The 21,360-nt window shown below is 39.5% G+C and overlaps 1 long non-coding RNA gene across 1 annotated transcript in view; it reads left to right on the top strand.

Annotated features, from left to right (window-relative positions):
* The first annotated feature begins 1,003 nt into the window (after positions 1 to 1,003).
* Positions 1,004 to 21,360, top strand: part of LOC122805799 — a 65,060-nt gene continuing 44,703 nt past the window's right edge. Inside the window, exon 1 of the long non-coding RNA XR_006365451.1 lies at positions 1,004 to 1,289. This is a non-coding gene — a long non-coding RNA (uncharacterized LOC122805799). The remainder of the gene's footprint in view (positions 1,290 to 21,360) is intronic.

Genomic DNA, 21,360 nt, shown 5'->3' with positions numbered 1-21,360 from the left:
ATACCTCATCTGATGCTATTGTTAAGATGCCTGTAAACATGCTAAACCATTTTTCTCTGACTTAGGGTTCCCATGTGTATGCCTCACACCTCTTTCTTCATCATCTTTTGCTAGTTGATTGAAGTTATTCCCTGAGGAGTCATGATGTCTGCATAAATAATTCATCTCCTCAGCACCTGTTAGCTCAACTTGCCCCTTACTGTACTGAAAGCCAGGGTCATTGTTTTACATCAGGCTTCACAACTTATGCACTAGTAGCTGCTAAGATACCTAAAAGGTGTCTTATCTGCATAATTAATCTGTCTTTAACTTTAAAGAAACTCTTATAATCTCTGTATTTATTCAGTGTTGTTGCCATGGGCTGTTTGTACATTTGCTGGCATGCCTGTACATGGATGTTGCAGCTCAGCTGTTTAAAACCAAAACTTTGTCCTTTTTCACATGAATAAGTGCTCTACCCTTTTCTTTTTATGAACCCATAGCCCATCCCTGTAGTACATGAGTTGATGTTTGTGTATAATCCTGCTAAATTTTTTAATCACATTTGCTTTCTTGACATTCCTGTGCAAAATGGCCTTTCAGGCTTGATCGCTGCTGTAACAACTAAATTCACATGATAATAGAAATACAACATAGTCACAGTCACACAGTGCACAACTTTCTGCTCCAGTTTTGTCAGGCAGCTGGGACTATGATGAACCTTCACTGATATTTCTGCCCATAGGTACATATAACATCTGCCTTGCTACATGCAATAAAATGAGGTACTTGGTGTTCATTGATTTCCATACAAAATTGCAGTTACTGTGCAACCCATACCTCTCAATCATACTGAATTCTTTGGTATTTACCAGTTTTGAGGGCAAAATAACTGGGTGCCATGAATTCCTGAGTGGCCCCTTTAATTCCAGTTTTTTTTTGGCTGATGTCATCACGCATCAGCTTCCTGAAACACTCAGGTAGACTACCAGCCAATCTGAGACACTGGGACTGTGTTTACAATACCTTATCACATTGCCACACTGCTGTTTGGATCTGCTGATCTGGTAATTTGGAAACTGGAATATAGCAGGGCAGCAGTGTGTATAGCAGGCCAGGCATCAGTGAGCGAGCAGACTCAATGTTTTGCAGTTTAAGTTTAACTTTACATTTCTGTCAAGCGTCCAAGTCAAACCCAAGTTGGCAAACTTACTTCTGCAGACTGCAGTACAGAATCTGGTCCGCACTCCCAGTCCCAGGATGAGAAAATTTACTTTCTCTGGTGGCTCGAGTTTGACCTCTGGCTCCAGGTAAGTAAAAAAATTTTAAAAAAAGAACGTAATGCCTTAACTTATTGCTTAATGGAAACTGTCTGGGTGCCTGTGTGTAGAGAAAGCAGTAACGATTATATATCTGTATTCTGTAAAGTGGTTGCTGCTTATCGCAATGGAATAACTGGTTACTGTTGTCCTTGCTGTAAATACACCCTCAGTTCTCAACACTAGAAATTCAAATGAAATAACTGATGTTATTTGATCCAGACTAGTTTGTTAAACCGACTGCTGATGTCCTTTGCATTCTGTTTAAATGTAAAAACAACTGGTGAAGAGAAATAGAGGATTAAGGAGGAACTTTTCTGCAGGTTTCAGCACAAGGAATGCAAAGGCCCTGCTTGAGCTTGTTGTTTGAATACAGTAGTGTACTACTTTCTCTGCATGCAATCTAGAAGTGTGTAAGGATGTGTGTAAAATCAGGAGAAGACCTAATAACCTTTCCTACATCAGTCCCTTCTCATCTGATAAGCCCCATCTATATATGACAGCTGCAATGGAGATTTTAGTTTTCTCATTGTATAAAGATGTAATATTTGCAAAGAGACTAAAGGAATTTGGGAATATTGAAAATACTCAATGCCATTCTAGCTTCTTTCAAAGTTAACTGGTCATTCAATTGTGAGAATGGCAAATCATGTCTGCCAGGGTATGGTTGCTAAATTTTGTTTTTTTTTAATGATATTGACAGGTTCTTATTTATTAAGTAGAATATCGCATAAAACTGCTTAGTTTGGTCTGTCTGAGTGCAGTTTTTCAAACTCTGGAGAAAGGCAACCCTTTATTTCTTGCAACTGTAAAATATAAGGGTTTATTTTCCATTTAAAAGCTTTAGGGATAAGTATTGAAAAAACATAAACCTTCATCTAAACTCATTATAACTACAGAATGTTCTGTAAATAAAACCAGTCCTATGTGGAATGCTACGAAAGGAATGTGGACTAAAGTAGAATCGGAAGAAATTACACTGGATATAGTCTTGTATGAGAATCTAAGGGGGTGAGTGGTGAAAAAGTTAATGAAATAAATTGAATATGTTTTCATATGTGTGTGTGATAGTATATGTGTAAAGTAAGATGGAGAAGACTATATCTGACTGATTGTGACAAAAATGTTTTGGTTGTGATACAAGAGTGAGGAGAATGAATAAAACTGTTTTTATGAAAATGTAAAATAATGTACAAATATTACATTTTTAACAAAGCATTATTACTGTTTTTGGTAAGGCATGGAATCCAGCTCAGACAGATGGAGACACTACTAAATGTCTCATCTGAAGGACAGCACTTTCAGGAGTGCAACATTTCCTTTATTCTGCAATGGAGTGTCAGTAATGGAAGTTAAATCCAAGTAACTTGTGTGGGAATACAGCCCATAGTCTTCTGGTCATCTGCCATCAAAGGCAATTATGTTACCTGTTGAACCAGTGACACTAACAGCCTGTACTCTGGCGTAACTGCTAACAGCCTGTACTCTGGCGTAACCACTGACACTAGCAGCCTATACTCTGGCATAAGAATTGTAATCTACTTAATGATTCTTGTTTCTTTCATTTTTCTGTTTTCATTGTTCTTGATCTGTTGTTCATATGCTATTGTTTCCTTATGCATGAAATATGTCTTTCTGGGAATAAATTATTTCCTTCTCTCATCTTTTTTGTTTGTTTTTTTAGTCGACAACATGTGCTCACATGTTAGTACCTGATGACACACTTGCTGCCATTTGGTCTAAATGGCAAGTGGCCTAACTCCTACCTGCCTGACCCTGCTTAATTGCCTAGACCTACCAGTGCCCTAACTCCTAAGTATAACTCCTAGCTGGTCTCTAACCCTAACCATAGCACTGCTTTCTGTTCCCAAGCCATAAAGTCCCCAGTCACTCTTTAAACCTAAAAATCCACTCCCAACTCCCTAAACCTAAATTCCTTAGATTTATGAAACTAAAACTCTTCTCTCCTACTCCTTACCCCTAAACTGCCCTCCTGCTCCCTACTCCCTAAACCTAAAACTTCCCTCCTCTTCCCTAAATCTAATGAGCCAAATTTTTCTCTAAGCTAAAATTCTCTTCCCATGCCCCAACCCTAAAACTCCCCACCCCTAAATTTCTATTCCCCTCCGAATTGCTGCCTGAAACCTTAAACTCCCTCCCCTTTCTCTCTTCCGCCCCACAGCAGCAGCATTTACCTTGCTTGAACTCAGCTGCTACATTCTGCAGCAATACCACTTTCTCTACATGTCTGCCGCACCTTATCTGAAAGTATAGTCAAGTTCAAACATGAGCAGAAACCCATGCAAACTACAAGATGCTTGAGTCTCTGGCTTTTAGACAGAGGTCTTTGAGTACTTGAGACTTAGGCACTTGTAGTAGACCCCCTTTTTTCTGTATTGCTATTGTGATTACCTGGTTAGGGTTCCTAACTGATTATTATCAGGGGAGCCATGCACACACGCACATACACACACACACACACACACACACACACACACACTCACATATTTTGAACAGAGGCATAAAATCCTTTATAAAGGGAAAATGCTGTTCTGGAAAGACCTTATGAAAATTTGAAATAAAAAAGGTACAATTTAATATGCTAGAAGTGAAAGATATAATTTGCTATAGAAATAGGAATTTTGGATGCTTAAAAAGGTGTACATTTTTCAGAATAATATATAGGGCATACACAGGAAAATATAAAATTTATAGAACATACCCAAGAAAATACTAGATTAATTTACTATTACACTGTTTATTTATCTAACAATGCTGAGTTCATTTTGGAACACAGCTGATTTATTTCCACTGTAGAAATCTGCCACCAGTCATTATAATTACAAACAACAGACACTGGATCAAGCCAAAGTCTGGAATCTGACAGCTAAAACATAGTTGTTGTTGTTCTTTTGGCTTTTCCTGGTTATGGGTCGCCACAACAGAATTCCGGTCCGCTAATGATTGGTAGTTGATTTTTACATGCCGAGTTACCAGCCCTGATGCACAACCTTCAACAAAGGTATGTCCATTCACGCATGTCTCCACGCAGAAGACGCTCTAGCTGAGAATCGAACCGGACAGTGTCTTACTGTGAGGCAACAACGCTACCGCAGCACCACCACTAAATATCCTAGAAGGGTAACACATTTCACACAAAAAGCATGGATTAAAATTTGTGATAACCTCTTTCTTGGAATAAAGTAGAATAATTTAATGTATCAAGTGACAGCAGCATCCCCATAATAAAACAAATAAAATTATGTCCCAAGGACTCTACATGTGTGCATTATGAAAGGTAATATCCCTGGTAAATTAATAACGGTGTATAGTAAACTTGATGGTGTTATAACCATATCTGAAGCTTTTATACTTTACCTTTTTGTTAGCTATTGGTATCCCACAATTCCATTGGAGTGGGTGGGGTTACATGATTAACTATATAAATTGTATATTAAACAGCATGCAAATTTTTAGCAAATTGTTCACACTTTTCATGGGCCTTTGTCCAGACTTTTGATGTTTCCAGGTTGAGAGGTATGGTGCAATGCCACTTCCTCATCTCATTCTAATGCTCAACTTATCAATTGTTTTGTTTCTGTACAGCTGTTTGTAGAAGGGCAGATAAAGGTATCTTTTAGTTACAATAAGAAATTTCCTAAATCTTATAAGAATTCCACTGCTTTCCTGAAGCTCTTCATTCAAAATGAGCTCGAAAGACATTTTTCATGCATTTGCACAAACTGATGCATCATACCTCTCAACCTCCAGATCAGAGAATCAGGGACTAAGGACCTTAAAATCAGGGACATTCAGGGGCACCTAATTAACATAAGATATGCATATTTAAATAAGTGCATTAATGGCCACGCCCACTCATTCATTCAATTACACAAAGACAGGGCATCATTTTAAGCATTTTTTATTAGAGAATTATATACATTGGCATGTCAAAATAGAGGATTATTCATATTTTTCAGAAAACTGTATAAAATTAAAGTCAGACATGTTCAACTCACCCCCCATCCCCTCACAAATACCCTTAAAAAACGGTGCTTATATGGAACAGAAGCAATACATGAAATAAGCCAAGTAGATTCATACTATTGATTTAACTTCATCATCTTGGCAGGCAGAGGTAGTTTCTGCAGCTGATGCCGTGGAGGAATGTTCTTTGTTGTAAGCAGCTGTTGTTTTTCTTGCTGCTTGCAGCATGTCCTCAGGATGTTTGACACAGTAGCAGTCATTGTCCTCATTCACAGTAGCAGTCATTGTCCTCATTCACAGTAGCAGTCATTGTCCTCATACATCTTTATTGCTAATAAAGAGTCTAATGTTTTTGGGCCAAGTGACTGTCTGAGCTTAGTTTTTACATTGCGAACCATGCTGAATGCCTGTTCTGCTTCACTGTTTGAGTGCGGTAAACAGAGAATGCTTCTCATTAACTTTTGAAAAGTTGGGAGGTCTTGTACTGGAGAGCTCCCAAGCACCATCGACCAGTACTTTAAAAAATTAGATGTGTCACATCCATATGACCAGTCAGTCATCTGATATACTGAAAACTCATCTATCAGTTTGCATCGCTCCACTTGTGAACTAAAAAAATCGAGACGCGTGCCAATATCTGCTATCCCAGCTGAAGAAAGATGCGGTTTCATAGTTGGATCCAATAAACTGGCCATGTTCTGCAGCAGGGGATCTTTTGCAGGGAAATGCTTTTTCATTTTTAATAGCGCTGCAGAGTAAAATTGTTTGGCTCTCTTGAATAGTTTCTGCTCCACTGTAGTACCCCTGATATCATCCGAATTTTTGTCCAAATATGTTTCGGCATCAGGACTAATACAAATTTTGCTGTCTTCTAAGATATTGTCCTGTACTTCAAGAATTGCATCAATACTACTTATATTGCCAAAGAACTGCTTTGCAGTTGGTGGTTTCAGTACCCTACTGGCATATGCCTGCAGTACTTTGTGGATTTCATTATGCAATGTGAGAAATTTGCTTTCCCTGCTTTGCATTAGCATATTGAAGTTATGCAGTGGTTCAGTGGCATACTGCAGAAAGAAGAATGTCAGCTTGATATCATGGCTCTGCAGTCTGTCAGCTATTAGATCAACTTTAACAGACCATGGTTCATATGACAAGAAGTATGATCTCAGGGCGGGCCACAAGGCAAGGATTCTTTTTATGACTTTTGCCAAACTCAGCCATCGGGTGGGGGCATATCTGATAATTTTGAGAGGTTCAGTATCCTCAAACAGTGTAAATTCCTTCAGCTTCTGCTGATACTGTGCACTGCTGGAAAAGTGACAATAAATGTCAGATATCAGTTCCTCTACAGGTAAGCCATTGCCTTTACACCAGATTTAATACATACATCGGCAATGTAGCACAAGCAGCCCATATTGAAAATATGTGGATTAACCTCTTTTAATCTGGATAGCACCGAGTTCCACTTGCCAATCTTGGATGCAGCATTGTCTGATGAATAAGCCATGATGTTGGTCACAGGAATGTCAAACATGCTCAGAGTTTCCATTACACAGTCATAAATGGCTTGGCCAGTTCCACTGATACAAGCAGGCATGTCAAGGAATCTTACAACATTTTTGCCTGTTGCATGGTCAAAAAAAACAAGTAAAATCACAAGCAACTTGTCATCCCCCAGATCTGTACTTTGGTCAAGGTACAAACAGTATGGCATTTTCTGACAAGCTTATGCAACATTCTGCTGATACTTTGGCCCTATTACATCTCTTAAAATACAAACAGCCTTTGTTAGTCCACAGGTCATTTTTTTGTACCACCTTTGAATCCATGCAGTACCTCTTCATGTACTTCAGGAAATGATCCCCAGTCATAAATGGCAAGTTGTGTTCAGCAAGTAGGCCCATAAAGGCTACTTTATCCTCCAACACTTTAGCATTGGTTTGCTGAATGGCAAACATTTCTGTCACCTTCCTCCCAGTCGAATGCTTGGTGCTCAACTTGTGCTTCTCAGTGTCCATATGCCACTGCAAATCATTCCTCCCTCCATGTCTGACATTAATATTAGTAGCACAAGTCTTGCAAAATGCATAGTCTGGACCACATCTGCTTTCCATTACCCAGTCAAAGGTGACCTTCCAGCTACTTTGGAATATGGTCATTCGCTTCTTCTTCTTTTCAGAGGCAGCATCTTCAGAGAAGAAAAAAGGGGAGTGTAATTAGAAGGCTTCAATGTAATTCCCAGGTGTGCTGTGACACTATACTTTTACTTACAATAAACAAAGCTGGCAAAATGGCAAACAGCAGTCAAAAAAATTCTTACCCCTTCTGAGTTGTTGCACTATGTGCAGGAAACTTTGTGTTGCACCACCTTCCATTGTGGCTTGTACCATGCTGTTCTGTGATTCAGCCATGCCTTTGCTTCTGAAGAACATTAATGATTTAGATAAAAGATGAGAATGCAATCTAGGAACCTCTAAACGTGTGTGCAGCTCAGTAACACTGAGTAATACACAGCACCGCACATACTCAAAATGCGAGTAAGCATTATTGGAAAGCAATAATGCTTCCAGCAAAAAAAAATATTCAAAATAACTCATAATGCGTCCAAGAAAAAACTTATTAATGCAAATAAGTCATAACGTAACCAGGAAAATCTCATTACTGCAAACGACTATGGATCCAAGTAAAAGGACATTCCTGCAAATAATTCACAATGCACCCAAGGTAATTGGTGCAAATGATTCATAACATGTCTAAGAAAATGCTTATTGCAAATGACTTATAAGAGACCCAAGAAGAAGTTCATTACTGCAAATGTTTCATAACATTTCCAAGAAAAAGCTCATTATTGAAAATGATTCATAACATGTCCAAGAAAATGCTTATTGCAAGTGATTCATAAGAGGCCAAAGAGAAAGCTCACTATTGCAAATGATTCGTAATGCACATAGGAAGCGCAGACAAGAAGCATGTTGTAAAACTGACAAATCATGGATACGACGCTGCACAGCATCAACATATTTCTTATTGCCAGAAATCAGGACCCTCCTGTGAATCAGCTAAGAACCCATGTTACTGTGCCAGTTTCGCCAGCAACTGGGTCCATATTTCAACTGTTCAGATTTTCATAGAATTTCCAAATGTTTACCCCATATTTTTTGTCTGTTCCTCTTAAAAGTTGTGGTTTTCATGATTTTTGAGGCAAATCAGTGAGGACTGAATTCACTAAATAGTGACAACCATTTCAGTTTCATATGTCATATCCTTCAGAAAATGCATGTTAACACAATAACTTTTATTCTTATTGTAGCAACTGTATCATTTTATAAGACCAATACTTAAAATTTGTCACTCCCCCACCCCATTATTTTTGGATTTGACCAGATCTTTTCAATATAAAATAACTTTTAGGAGCAATAAATAGCCTTGCTAGAGAAGTCACAGGAGTATAACGTTTGTTAATAGTACATGACGATCAACAGTCCCAAAGCTTATTTTGTTTGCTTTATCCAGTTGCTGGCCACAGTCCCACTGTCAGTAGAGTTTAAAACACAGAGACCGTAACCAGAGGTGGATCAAGAGTTTTTCAACAAGTACATCATGACACTAGCAAATTAGTAATCCATTCTTCACTAAAACTGCTAGATAAGATGCAATATTTTTTCTGCAACAATGTAAGCAAGTCACCTGAAAAAAATGCCATTCAGAAAGGACACACATCATCACTGTAAAACATCATACAATGTATCATCAGTAAAATAAAAATATTCAAATTTTCTAATAACCACAACCACCACAGAAAACTTAACTAAGCATACATAGTTAAAAATAAAAACCTATGTAACAGACAACCACTCAGCAAAAAAATGCAATAAATGCTTAATTATGAAAACCCTGTATAAGCCACACTACAGAGAAAAAGTGCAATATCTGAATTTGAAGAAAAGTTAGCAAGACGTCAAGAAATGATCTGCATATTCCAAAAAATGTGCTACTTCTCTTCCTCAACAATGATGTTTAGTAGGTAAAGAAAAATTACCACCCAGAAGTTGTCTCTCAGACACACACACACACACACACACACACACACACACACACACACACTGTCTGAAAAGACAGCACTTCACTTTTTTCCCCAGATAAATATGTCAATGCAATATTTATAAATATTAATGGAAACTTCCCTCTCCATAAAGGTGGTGCTTCAACGGATCCTGGAAACTATCACCCCATAAGCCTGACTAGCTTGGTCTGCAAAGCTATGGAAAGGATCATCATGGACCTCATAAATAAAGATATTGGGGACCTACAGACACTGAATCCTACCCAGTTCAGTTTTGTTAAGGGCAGATCCTGCCTCTTAAACCTGGTTGATTTCTTTGAAACAGTCACCAAGGCCATTGACGAGGGGAAGGTGGTCCACACAGCCTACCTGGACCTCACAAAAGCCTTCGATACAATACCCCCTTCGGGCATTATAGATAAGCTCACCAGCTTAAATATAAACCCCTATGTCACTAGATGGATTGCAAACTGGCTCAAGGACAGAACCCACATGGTTGGAATTGCTGGAGCCATGTCAGACTCCAAACCAGTTACAAGTGGCGTCACACAAGGCTCAGTCCTGGGACCTCTCTTGTTCGGTATATATTTCTCGGAGGTACAGGCCAACACGGAAGGACTGTGGCTGACCAAGTTCGCAGATGACTGCAAACTGGGCACCATAATCGACTCTCCAGTCGACACAAGCATCCTATAAAAGGGCCTCATAGAAACAGACAACTGGTGCCAGAGCCATGGCCTCAAGCTAAATGCCAAAAAGTGTATAGTCATCCCCTTTGGCAAAAACAAAGTGCCCACAAATTACCACATAGGTGGTAATCCATTACGTACAGAAGAAGTAATTAGGGACCTGGGGACCCAAGTTGATAGCAATCTCTCATTTGACAACCACGTGGCCAAAGTGGTTAGAAAAACATTTTATATAGCCCACCTAATCATGAAGGGATTCACATCTAGATCAGGGGAGGTCATCGTGCCTCTTTACTCATCCCTCATCAGGCCCATAATTGAGTACAATGTCCCTTTTGGGATGTACCTTACCAGACACCTGCAGCAACTGGAAAGACCCCAAAAGTACCTCACCAAGAGGATCAAAGGGCTCAAACAGATGCCATATGCTGCCCGGTTAAAGAAACTCCAGTTCTACTCAGTGGCATACCACCTGTTCAGAGGTGATCTGTGCCTGACGTATAAAGCTATGTCCAACCCAGAATTAATGGACATGCTGCACCTCAGAAAATCCAAATCCCATCGAGCTACGCGCTCGAGAGACTTGAACCTCAGCACTGAAATAAATAGGACATGCTGGAGGGACAGATTCATAATCCAGAGGCTCCCTTCACTCTGGAATAATATCCCAGTCCAGGTTAGGCAGAGTCCCTCATTGACTCTCTTCAAGAGGAATCTTGATGAGTGGATGGGAGATCATAGGTTTACCCCAGGTATCACTTCTGTGTCACTGTTAGACAGAGGCACAGTATACTAACCTCGAAAAAGGGCATATCAAAATAAATTTAAAATGGGTGGCGTAAGCCAAACACATCCTGGCTAGGCTTATAAATGCCCTAGGGCAGATAGCCTAGTATGAACCTATGAACCTATATATTGACTTATTTCAATTTGTTTAGTTAAGCAGAGTACTACTTAGCCAGTAGTCTACTATGAACCACAAATTCAAAAATGTTTTTACAGCAGTAAATCATAAATCCTAGGAAACATAAAGATTGTTAAATTCATAAAACACAAGACAGAATAATTGTAATGTGAGATCTATGGTACTGAGAAAACAAATCTTGACTGCAACCCCATTATTCCAAGTTATATCACATGCCACAATATTTGGAAGAGCAAAACAACCAGGCTGAAATGAATGACCATTGCAGGCTGACCTGTTGTAGTGGAAGGGAGAGTGGCAGAAAGACAGTGTTGTACTAAATAAAGATCAAATCACATGGGGGTACAGGCATGTCTGTGCAGAAAAACTAAAAGAAGGTACAACCTCTTGAGAAAATGCTTGGTCACTCTAGGTTCATAGGTGGGTACTAGGCTAATGGTCCTGGAGCCTTCACAAGCCTAGCCCATAGGATTACCCTGACGTTTTTCAGGTCTGACCATAAGCTAATCACCCTTAACATCCACATCCCACCCCACCCCCCAGTAAAGAAACCACCATAAAAAACTTCTCCAAAGCCAACTTCATGCTACTCAAGTCAGAAGTGACAAACTTCATAACACCCATGCAGACGGGAACTGAAAGTTCAACTGCTGAATCCTACACTAAGGCACTGTACGAGCACATCCAGTCATGCATGAATCGTGCCATCCCAAATAGAACCAAAATGCTCTCATCCAAAAAAAAGAAGCCAATCTGGTGGTCCCCTGCCATAAACAAACTTTACAACAAAAGGAAGAAACTTTTGCAGAAAAGAGGAAAATCCCAGGATGCAAAAAACTCCCTTACTAGCCTCAGTAAGAAACTGAGATGCCTCATAAAATCCTCCAAAGCTAGTTACGAAAATAAAATTGCCAAAGATTCCAAAGACAACCACAAAGCATTCTATAACTATGTCAAGAATCTAAATGGCAATGCTCAGATCTGCTCTGAGCTAAAACAGAATGACATTAAATATACTGATCCAAAGGATATTGCCAATATCCTGGCAGATCGATTCAGTGCCAACTTCACCCCCTCTCACCCCCTAAATGGCCCATCTCAATACCGGAAGATTGCCAAATTCCAGTAATAACGGCCACACAGGTACAAAACACACTATCTAAAGCCAAGAATACAGCATCCATGGGACCAGATGACATCCCGGGCTGTGTACTACATGAACTACAATATGAACTGGCACCTCACCTAAGTGTCATGTTTAATCATAGCCTCACCTCAAGTTTCGTGCCCACTGAGTGGCGCAGAGCTACAGTTATCCCAATCCACAAGGGGGGATCCACCTTGGATCCCGGAAACTACCGTCCCATCAGTCTGACAAGCCTTATCTGCAAGGCCATGGAGCGTATTATCATGGAACTTATAAACAAAGACATTGGCAACCTTCAAACACTGGACCCCACCCAGTTTGGGTTTGTGAAGGGCCGATCTTGTCTCCTGAACCTGATTGACTTCTTTGAATCAGTCTCCAGAGCCATGGACAAGGGTAAGGTGGTCCACACAGCCTATCTAGACCTTGCCAAGGCCTTTGACACCATCCCCCACTCTGGAATCATAGATAAACTTACTAAGTTGGGCATTAATCCCTATGTCACCCAATGAGTTGCTAAATGGCTTACTGATAGAACCCACACTGTAAAAGTAGCCGACTCCAACTCCACCTCCAGACAAGTGACAAGTGGAGTACCTCAGGGATCAGTCCTGGGGCCGCTCTTGTTTGGCATCTACTTCTCTGAAGTACAGGTCAACACTAAGGGACTCTGGCTAACAAAGTTTGCAGATGACTGCAAACTGGGGGCCATTATTGAATCCCCAAATGATGTGGATACTCTACAAAAGGGCCTTACAGACACAGATGCTTGGTGCCAGAGCCATGGGCTCAAGCTCAATGCCAAGAAATGTATTGTTATCCCCTTTGGGAAAAAACATGTATCCATGAATTACCATATAGGTGGCAGTACACTAAACACAGAAAGTGTGATAAGAGACTTAGGGACACAGGTGGACAGTGGTCTCACCTTCGATAACCACATTGCCACAACAGTCAGGAAATCCTTCTATGTGGCACACCTCATCATGAAGGGCTTTTCATCCAGAAAAAAGGAGGTCATTGTCCCACTTTACTCATCCCTCATTAGACCCATTATAGAATACAACGCCCCATTTGGTATGTACCTCTCAAGACATCTGCAACAACTGGAAAGGCCTCAGAAATACCTCACTAAAAGAATCACAGGCCTAAAGCAGATGCCCTACGTTGACCGCCTTAAAAAACACCAGCTATACTCTGTCGCATATCGTCTACTCAGAGGTGATCTCTGCTTAACATACAAGGCCATGTCAAACCCAGAGCTGTTGGACATGCTACACTTAAAGAAATCCCAATCCCTCAGAGCTACACGCTCCAGGGATCTAAACCTTGTCATCACAATAAACAAAACATGCTGGAGGGATAGGTTCCTGACCCAGAGACTCCCCAGACTCTGGAATAGATTGCCCATACATGTCAAGCAGAGTGCCTCTTTGGACCTCTTCAAGAGGAACCTTGACGATTGGATGGGAGAAAGGAAATTCACCCCAGGGATCACGTCAGTCGCCCTGCTAGACAGGGGTCCAGGAAAGTAAATAATGTGGGAAGAAATAGCCAGGGAATTGTTATGGCTAGGCTTGTATAGGCCCTAGGGCTGATAGCCTAGTACCAACCTATGAACCTATGAACCTATAATCATACCACCTGACCTTAGTTTCCAGTGCCTCTGTCGAGTAGAGCCACTGGAGTGATCCCTGGGGTGAATTTTCTATTTCCCATCTACTCATCAAAATTTCTCTTCAATAGGGCCAATGAGGTGCTCTGTTTGACATGGATGGGAAGTCTATTCCATAGCATGGGCAGTCTCTGGGTAATGAACCTGTTTTACACCACTGGATGGCTAGCCTGCCACAGTAATTCTTCCACACCATGCATTCATACAAACACACACACCTGTGGTCAATTTAGAGTGCCCAATCCACCTACTGTATGCCTTTGGAAAGAAACCTGCACAAACCCATGTGAACACAGGGATGATATGCAGAGTCTGCACAGAAGGTGCTCTAGCCAAGAATCAAACTGAGGAACCTCTTGCTGTAAGGCAACAACACTATTCGCTGTATCACTGTGCTGCCTTAAATCTCCACTATGTATACATCTTTATTAAAAGAATCAATAACTTGCTTCTTACCTACAAGGGGCATATCTACTGTATCCATAATTTCAGAATACAAACTATACTGAAATCACTAACGGTCATCTTCATCTAAATGGTACAGCTCCTTAAGGAAAAGGGCATTGAAGGAAATTGTTTAAACATTAATTGAACAATTTAACTGAAATGTGTGTTCCATGTATTATGAAGTTCAACATATCAAACAGAAATGAGCAGTGCTCAGATTAAACAATTATAATATAAAACAAGACACATACATGTGATTGCAACTAAATACTGTACCACAGTGCAAGCAAAATTAGATTGAAAAGTTTCTGGGAGGATAAGTAGAAATTAAGTATTTCAGTCCAAATATAAAAATTCCTTCAGTATATTATGCCCACTAAAAGGAAGGCCATATTTAAATTTTATAAATGCTGCAATCTTGTCTCAGGAAATGCATTTTAAAATATATGAAGACATGCATATACATCAGTCAGAAGAAGGGAAAGTGGAATGCAAATATGTGGCAGCATATACCATCACTATGGACCTAGGAAGTTAAAAGACAGCAAAAGAAGTTTCACAATGTGCTGCATCTGTATGACCATCTCAGGAAAAAGACAGCAAAAACAATTATACTGCCAAAACCACCCCCTGCACATAAACCCGCATTTTTTTTAACAGAGCAGCAGCAGCAGCTTACTTTTTAGAGCAGTTCACTTACCTGTAGGCTGTACTGTAGCAAAAATAAAAAAAATCCTATTCGCATGACGAACTCCACTACAAACATCAGACCACTTGGGAAGACTTAATTCCACAGCAGTCAACATGAACCATGACAAGGCTGCTGGTCGGAGCTACAATTTCCTTCCTCCTCACAAAACGATAGATGATGGGATCAGCAAACCTAATTCCAGACCACTGCCACGACTCTCCCAGTCCCTCAAACTCGATAGATGATTCTTGAGTCTTGACTACACGCAGATCTTCTGTCAACACTAGCTATCCCCATGGAATGTTAATGTCCATGCCGATGATGCTGTCTTGATATGCGGACTGCACGGACCTAATTGAGCACTTCATCCATACCAGGTCTGTTGCATCCGCTTCCGCATAATACAGGAAATTAAACATTCTAGCTGCATGCAAAACAGATGCAGTAAAGAAGTGGTCTGATTGGCTGAGACATCTACAGCCAGAACAGAGCATGCTTTACTGCAGATTTCGGGTGAAGTTGCACCCAAATCGGGCACTCAGGAACGCAGCCTTATTGAAGTTCTAAAATGGGTACTTGCAGTTATTTCAGGATTATTGAGAGCTATGTGATGCAGCATGCATGCAAATAATCAAGCTGAAGTTGTGTTGAGTTCTTTCTCTTTATACTGTGCTCTTCATAGCAATTGGGCTTGTGAGACATTTTTTTCATGCAATTGCAGCAGCTGATGCATCATGCATGCAAGTCACCAAGCTGAAATTGCAAAAGATTCTTTCTCTTGATAATGTGGACATCTTGCAGAAAGGGTAAACTAGTGCTATTACACTGTAATCTCCATGTGTAGCTAACAATACTTGGATCAGTCAGGGGGCATAGCAGTTGTTGCTTTTACTTACTGAATGTCTGATTAACATCATAGATCGCGTTAGGCACCCACAGAACCTCTGCAAATGAGGGCCCCCATGCAGCAGCTGCATGTTTCTCCATCTCCTCTCTTCACTCCTTAGCACTTTCTGGACGTCCGCATGGCTCTGTGACATCACTGTGCGATTGCAAACTTTTTTCTGTTTTTTTTTCTTTTTCTTTTTTTTTCATTTTTCTGTAAGCTACACTCGATTAGGTCTGCTTCAGTGAAGCAAGGGACCTGATTGGCTGCAGCACCCAGGGAAGTAATTATCTCTTCTTTAAAGTGTGTGTGCTTCAAAATCATCTCTGTTACCCAGTGTCCTACCTAGCATCTCTGACTCAATCTTCTCCTTTACATTTGCTGCAAGCAATCGACACAGCCTTACAGCACACACAATATCCTCCTCCTTCTCCCAGTCTTCTAGCCATGCATTATCTCATTAAACTTCTGTGTACTGTACACTGTGCATGCCATTACTGATGTAATCTTGCTAGTCTACTAAATTAATAAACTGAACTATAAATGCGTTTGCATATTAATGGACACTATTTTATCCTCACTATTTCTGCACTGCAACACATTAGACATTGCTTCTAATTTGTGTATATATTTCCCTCAGTGATTGCCTAATAAATACTTTTTACTCAATTTTTGTCTTGATAGTTCTACTGAATTTTACTCTGTTCTCTTACTTTAGTAATAACCTTTGCAATACCATTCTACTTGTTATCTGTTTGGCAGTTTCATCAATATGTTTCCTACAAATGGTTCACTAACCGAATGGAACACCTAGGTTCACAATAATTAATAATACATATACGTTTTTCTTGAAGTACGCAGTAGATATAGACATCAGAATGCTTTGTTATTTCACTAAAGTTTCTGCTCATAAAGTAATTATGTATTATAGATGGATGGATGGATGGAAAAATAAATAATTCTAAGAAGTAAAACATAATGGTACCCAAAGTAAATTTGCCACCTGACTTTAGATATGTCAGTACACTATACTCCTCTTACAACAAACATATTTAACATACACAGAACTAGAGGTCATTTATGAATACATTATAATCAATATTGTCTATAAGTGGTACTTGCTAATTTATTTCAATTGTTTACTATTTTTTTTGTTAACCAGGTAGGACGATTCATCTGAGGGCCCTTTTGATACATGATCTGACCTTGGGCATATGCACTAAGACATACATCATAAGTGAATACAGGATTAATAACACAAAGTATTTAAAAACATATTATAGGAAAATGGTCCTATTACTTCAATTGTAAGAATAACCAACATAACGTACAGAGTGAAAACAGGCAAATATTGCACAAAGAGGATATTATTTGATGAATTGATTGCATATAATTGCAATTCAAATGGTGTACTTATACTTTATTAAAATAGAATTGTTATAGCATTACTGGGTAGTCTAAACAAAATGTCAGTAAGGAGACTAGCCACTGTCACTATAGCACTGACAGTATGATGTTTATTTGTGTGTATAAAGACAGAATCAGTGGATTTAAGTCAAACAGTGAAAAATAGTGCATTAGATGAATTTAGCTCAATTACTCCAACATAACATAATGACATAGATACATATTAATTAATTAATAAATACAGTATAAATAAAAGTTTATTCATAAAACATCATTGAATAAAGGGAAAACACTTGAATTAATGCCGTATCTATCAAGCTGCAAATACCCCGTTTTTTTCTCTTTCAGGAAAACTATCCAAATTGAAACTAATAGTGCTAAGGCAGTATATTTAAGGAAGAAACTAACTAAATTTTCAGATCATCCAAAACTGTTGTGAAAACAAGAAGAACAGACTCCTCACAATCAACCTGCAAAGACCAAATGACTTACCTTATATTTACCAATGACTTGAAAAACTACCTCTTAACCGCCAAAATATAGCTCTGATACATCATACCCCAACACCCAATCATCTACCAGATACTACACTTACAGAAACTGAACTGTATCTCCTAAGTGACTATACAACCACCTTTCACTTTAATGTAATAGTAAAGGAAACCAAATATCGCCTGTTAAAACTTTCTAATTCTGGGTCTAAATTTAGCAAATGGCATTCAAAATTCCTCAAACTGCAAAACCTGTAACTTATTTACCTAATCTCTCCATCACAACAACACTACCATCAAAATTCAAAGATGCAACAATAATACCTCTGGCAAAAGATACACACAGGCATAGTCAGTCATTAATGACAGACATTAAAGTTTAATATGTTTTATTGTTCAAAAAGTCCATCAATATGCAAGAGGCAGCACTTCATAAGTCATCATTTGCTATAGATGACTAAGGCTATGCTTAGGCACACATATACATACATATATATTCACATTCCCACTGTCATCTTTGAAAATAATGAATGAAGGCAAACATTTTTCTGAGCTAATTAATCCTTAAACATGAGTTAACATTTCACTGGCATTTTCAGGGAAAGCATATGGCCAGTTAGTATAAGCTCCATGGAATGCCTCAATTGCATGTTGGCTGGCCAACGAGATAGCTGACCTTGATAATTTTACAGACCGCGTAAGATCACAGTGTAGTGCCTGTCTCTGAATCAGAAATGGTCTGAATCAGAAATGGTCACAGTCAGTGGTAGCAGCCAATATTACACCGTTTCATAACTCAGCCCGCAGTCCTATGTTTCTTCTTGAAGGAGTACAGCATCTAGAATTTTACCAGCCTAACAGTAATGTCTATCATTGGCATCATGCTCCTGTAACTTCCAAGGTAATCTGGATTGTCTTTAATTTCATCATTATGATTCTTCTCTAGTCCATAGAAGGAAATTTTAAATCCCAACTGATAATCATATTATCTCAGAGTATCCAAAAGAGTTCCTCTATCATTTTGTCTAGTATCATTTTATTTGCTTAATCTATTTACAGGTACCACACAAAAGTTCAGATGTTTCTTATAAAATCCCATATAAACACCAGAACTCTTCCTCCCCTGGATGTGCTATATCTCTGTGATCAGCAATGCTTAAACAGACACTACAACCACAGCTCAGCTCTCTTTATACTGTAACCATAGTTCTCAACCTTTCATCTCTAAAGCATAGAGCACTTCTTCCCATAATGTGGAACTAATGGATAAAATGTGGATCCCTTACTAATAGCTTCACCAAGGAAGATTCCACCATGCTTAAAATGTGCTACTTTATACTTCTAAAAAAGTTATTTTGATGATTTAATATGATCCAGTATTATTTACCATGGATATTACTTAAAAAACCTTGAATGAATGTGTGATAGACCCTTGAAATTTGGAACAGTGAGGAACATTGACTTTTTAAGCTCAAAATGAGGAATGTTTCTCATAATGAGGTACACTTGAGAAGTATGCCCGTAACTGTCATTTTCTTCTCTGTAATACGTCTTCCCATTTTTGGTCACCAGTAACAGAGTCTATCATGTCAGGGCTTCATTATGTTATCATGTTAGAAGCTGTATTTCTGCCTGTTGCCTGGCAGTTCTAGAATGTAGCTGACATCACTTACCTCTCTTACAATAAAGATAGCATGCTTTCATTCATTCATTCCAGTGTGTTTAAAAGGATTATTCCCCATGACTTCTTATCCAACAGAATACTCTCTGCCCCTGGCTGTCCAGATATGCCAGACCTTGTGCTGTATTGCTCTTGAGATCACTAAGCCTGGTACAGAACTTTATGGTATACTCCCCAACAGATTCCTTGTAACAACGACAGTCCTACCACATTTAATGAATTAAATTTGTGGGCACTCTTTTCTAAGTGTGCCCCATGGCTGTCTTGTCTGCCTCTGCAGTGTGACTGTTCTGCATCTTCTGCATGTCAGTAACTGTGTGTCTTGTGTGATGAGGTCAGTTTATCTAATGCTGCTTGTGTGTTTGTCTTGCCATAGTGCTGTCATTGTCTTGTGTTTGGGAGTTTGAGTATGGTGTCTCAGTTCTGTCCTGTGGTAGTGCTGCCTTTGTATTGCGTGGGTCTCTGATCAGTGTTGCAGTAGATTTGTCCTGGTCTTGTGTATCTCTGTCCTGTGCATGGGAGTCGGTATGGCTGTTCAGTCTTGCTGTAGTGCTGTCTTTATCATGTGTGTCTGTCCTGTTTGTAAGAGTCTGTGTAGGTGTGTGTCTTGCGTGCCTTTGTTTTATGTGAGAGAGTCTGTGTGGATGTGTCTCTGTTCAGCCTTGCTGTATTGCTCTCTTTGTCTTGTCTGTCTGTGCTGTGTGTGGGAGTCAGTGTGGGTGTCTTTGTGTACCTCTGTTGGACTGACTACCCTGATGCTCTATAGAAGCGTGTCGTAATTAACAACATTGCTACTAAATGACAGTCAGTCATAGCTCTCAATCTCTTGGCACAAAAAATCTAGACAAAGCCAAAGATAATGGGGACAGCCCCAAAAATTGGGACAGATTTTAAATATTGTTGTTATAAACTTAAAAAATTATTAGAATAAAAGGTCTTGTGTTACCATGCATTTGCTGAAGGATATGAAGTCTGAAACTCAAATGCCTGTCATTATTTAGTGAATTCAACCCTCACTAATTTGCCACGAAAAATCCAGAAAACTACAAATTTTGAGGAATAGACCAAAAATGAGTCAAATCTGGACATTCTGTGAAAATCTGGGCAGTTAAGGAGTAGGTAGTCAGTGCGCATACACCTCTGAGTGGCTACCTTGCTGTGGTACAAGAGCTTCTCATAATGTAGCATTGGAATTAAATGCCAGTCAAGGTGTCCATGTACCTCTGTGAGTGGCTACCTTGCTGTGGTACAAAGGCTTCTCATAATGTAGCATTGGAATTAAATGCCAGTCAAGGTGTCCATGTACCTCTGTGAGTGGCTACCTTGCTGTGGTACAAGAGCGTCTCATAATGTAGCATTGGAATTAAATGCCAGTCAAGGTGTCCATGTACCTCTGTGAGTGGCTACCTTGCTGTGGTACAAAGGCTTCTCATAATGTAGCATTGGAATTAAATGCCAGTCAAGGTGTCCATGTACCTCTGTGAGTGGCTACCTTGCTGTGGTACAAAGGCTTCTCATAATGTAACATTGGTACTAAATGCCAATCAGTGTGTACCTTGGCACATCAATTCTTAATGATCTGAATGTAATAACTATAGTGATCATTAAATTGTGCTGGATGAGCTTGACAGGAAAGGGGGTGCAATGGCAATGTAGTCACACTTTATATTCTCCTGAGTAGAACCCCCAATTTGAAACTTGCTGTGGGTCCCCAGATTGCTAACACCGGCCCTGATTAACATATAAGTGCAGTGTAAAAACACTTTCAGCCATGACCCTGTCTGCTATGACAAAACCAGTGGACATTCGAAATAAAGTAAAGCAGAAATATACACTACAATTCAAATGAAACATCAGTGACATGAAAAAAGAGAACTGTTAAATGCTTTGAACTTAATAGTATGCAGAATGGTATGCAGGACAGTGTTGTGAGGAATTAGTCACATGAGAAAAGAGGTGGGTACCATTAC

The sequence above is a fragment of the Protopterus annectens genome, chromosome 7.part0, assembly GCF_019279795.1.
Source record: "Protopterus annectens isolate FY-2018-M chromosome 7.part0, PAN1.0, whole genome shotgun sequence".
Lineage (NCBI taxonomy): Eukaryota > Metazoa > Chordata > Ceratodontiformes > Protopteridae > Protopterus > Protopterus annectens.
The sequence above is the reverse complement of the archived record's forward strand: the minus strand, read 5'-3'. Positions and strand labels throughout refer to the sequence as shown.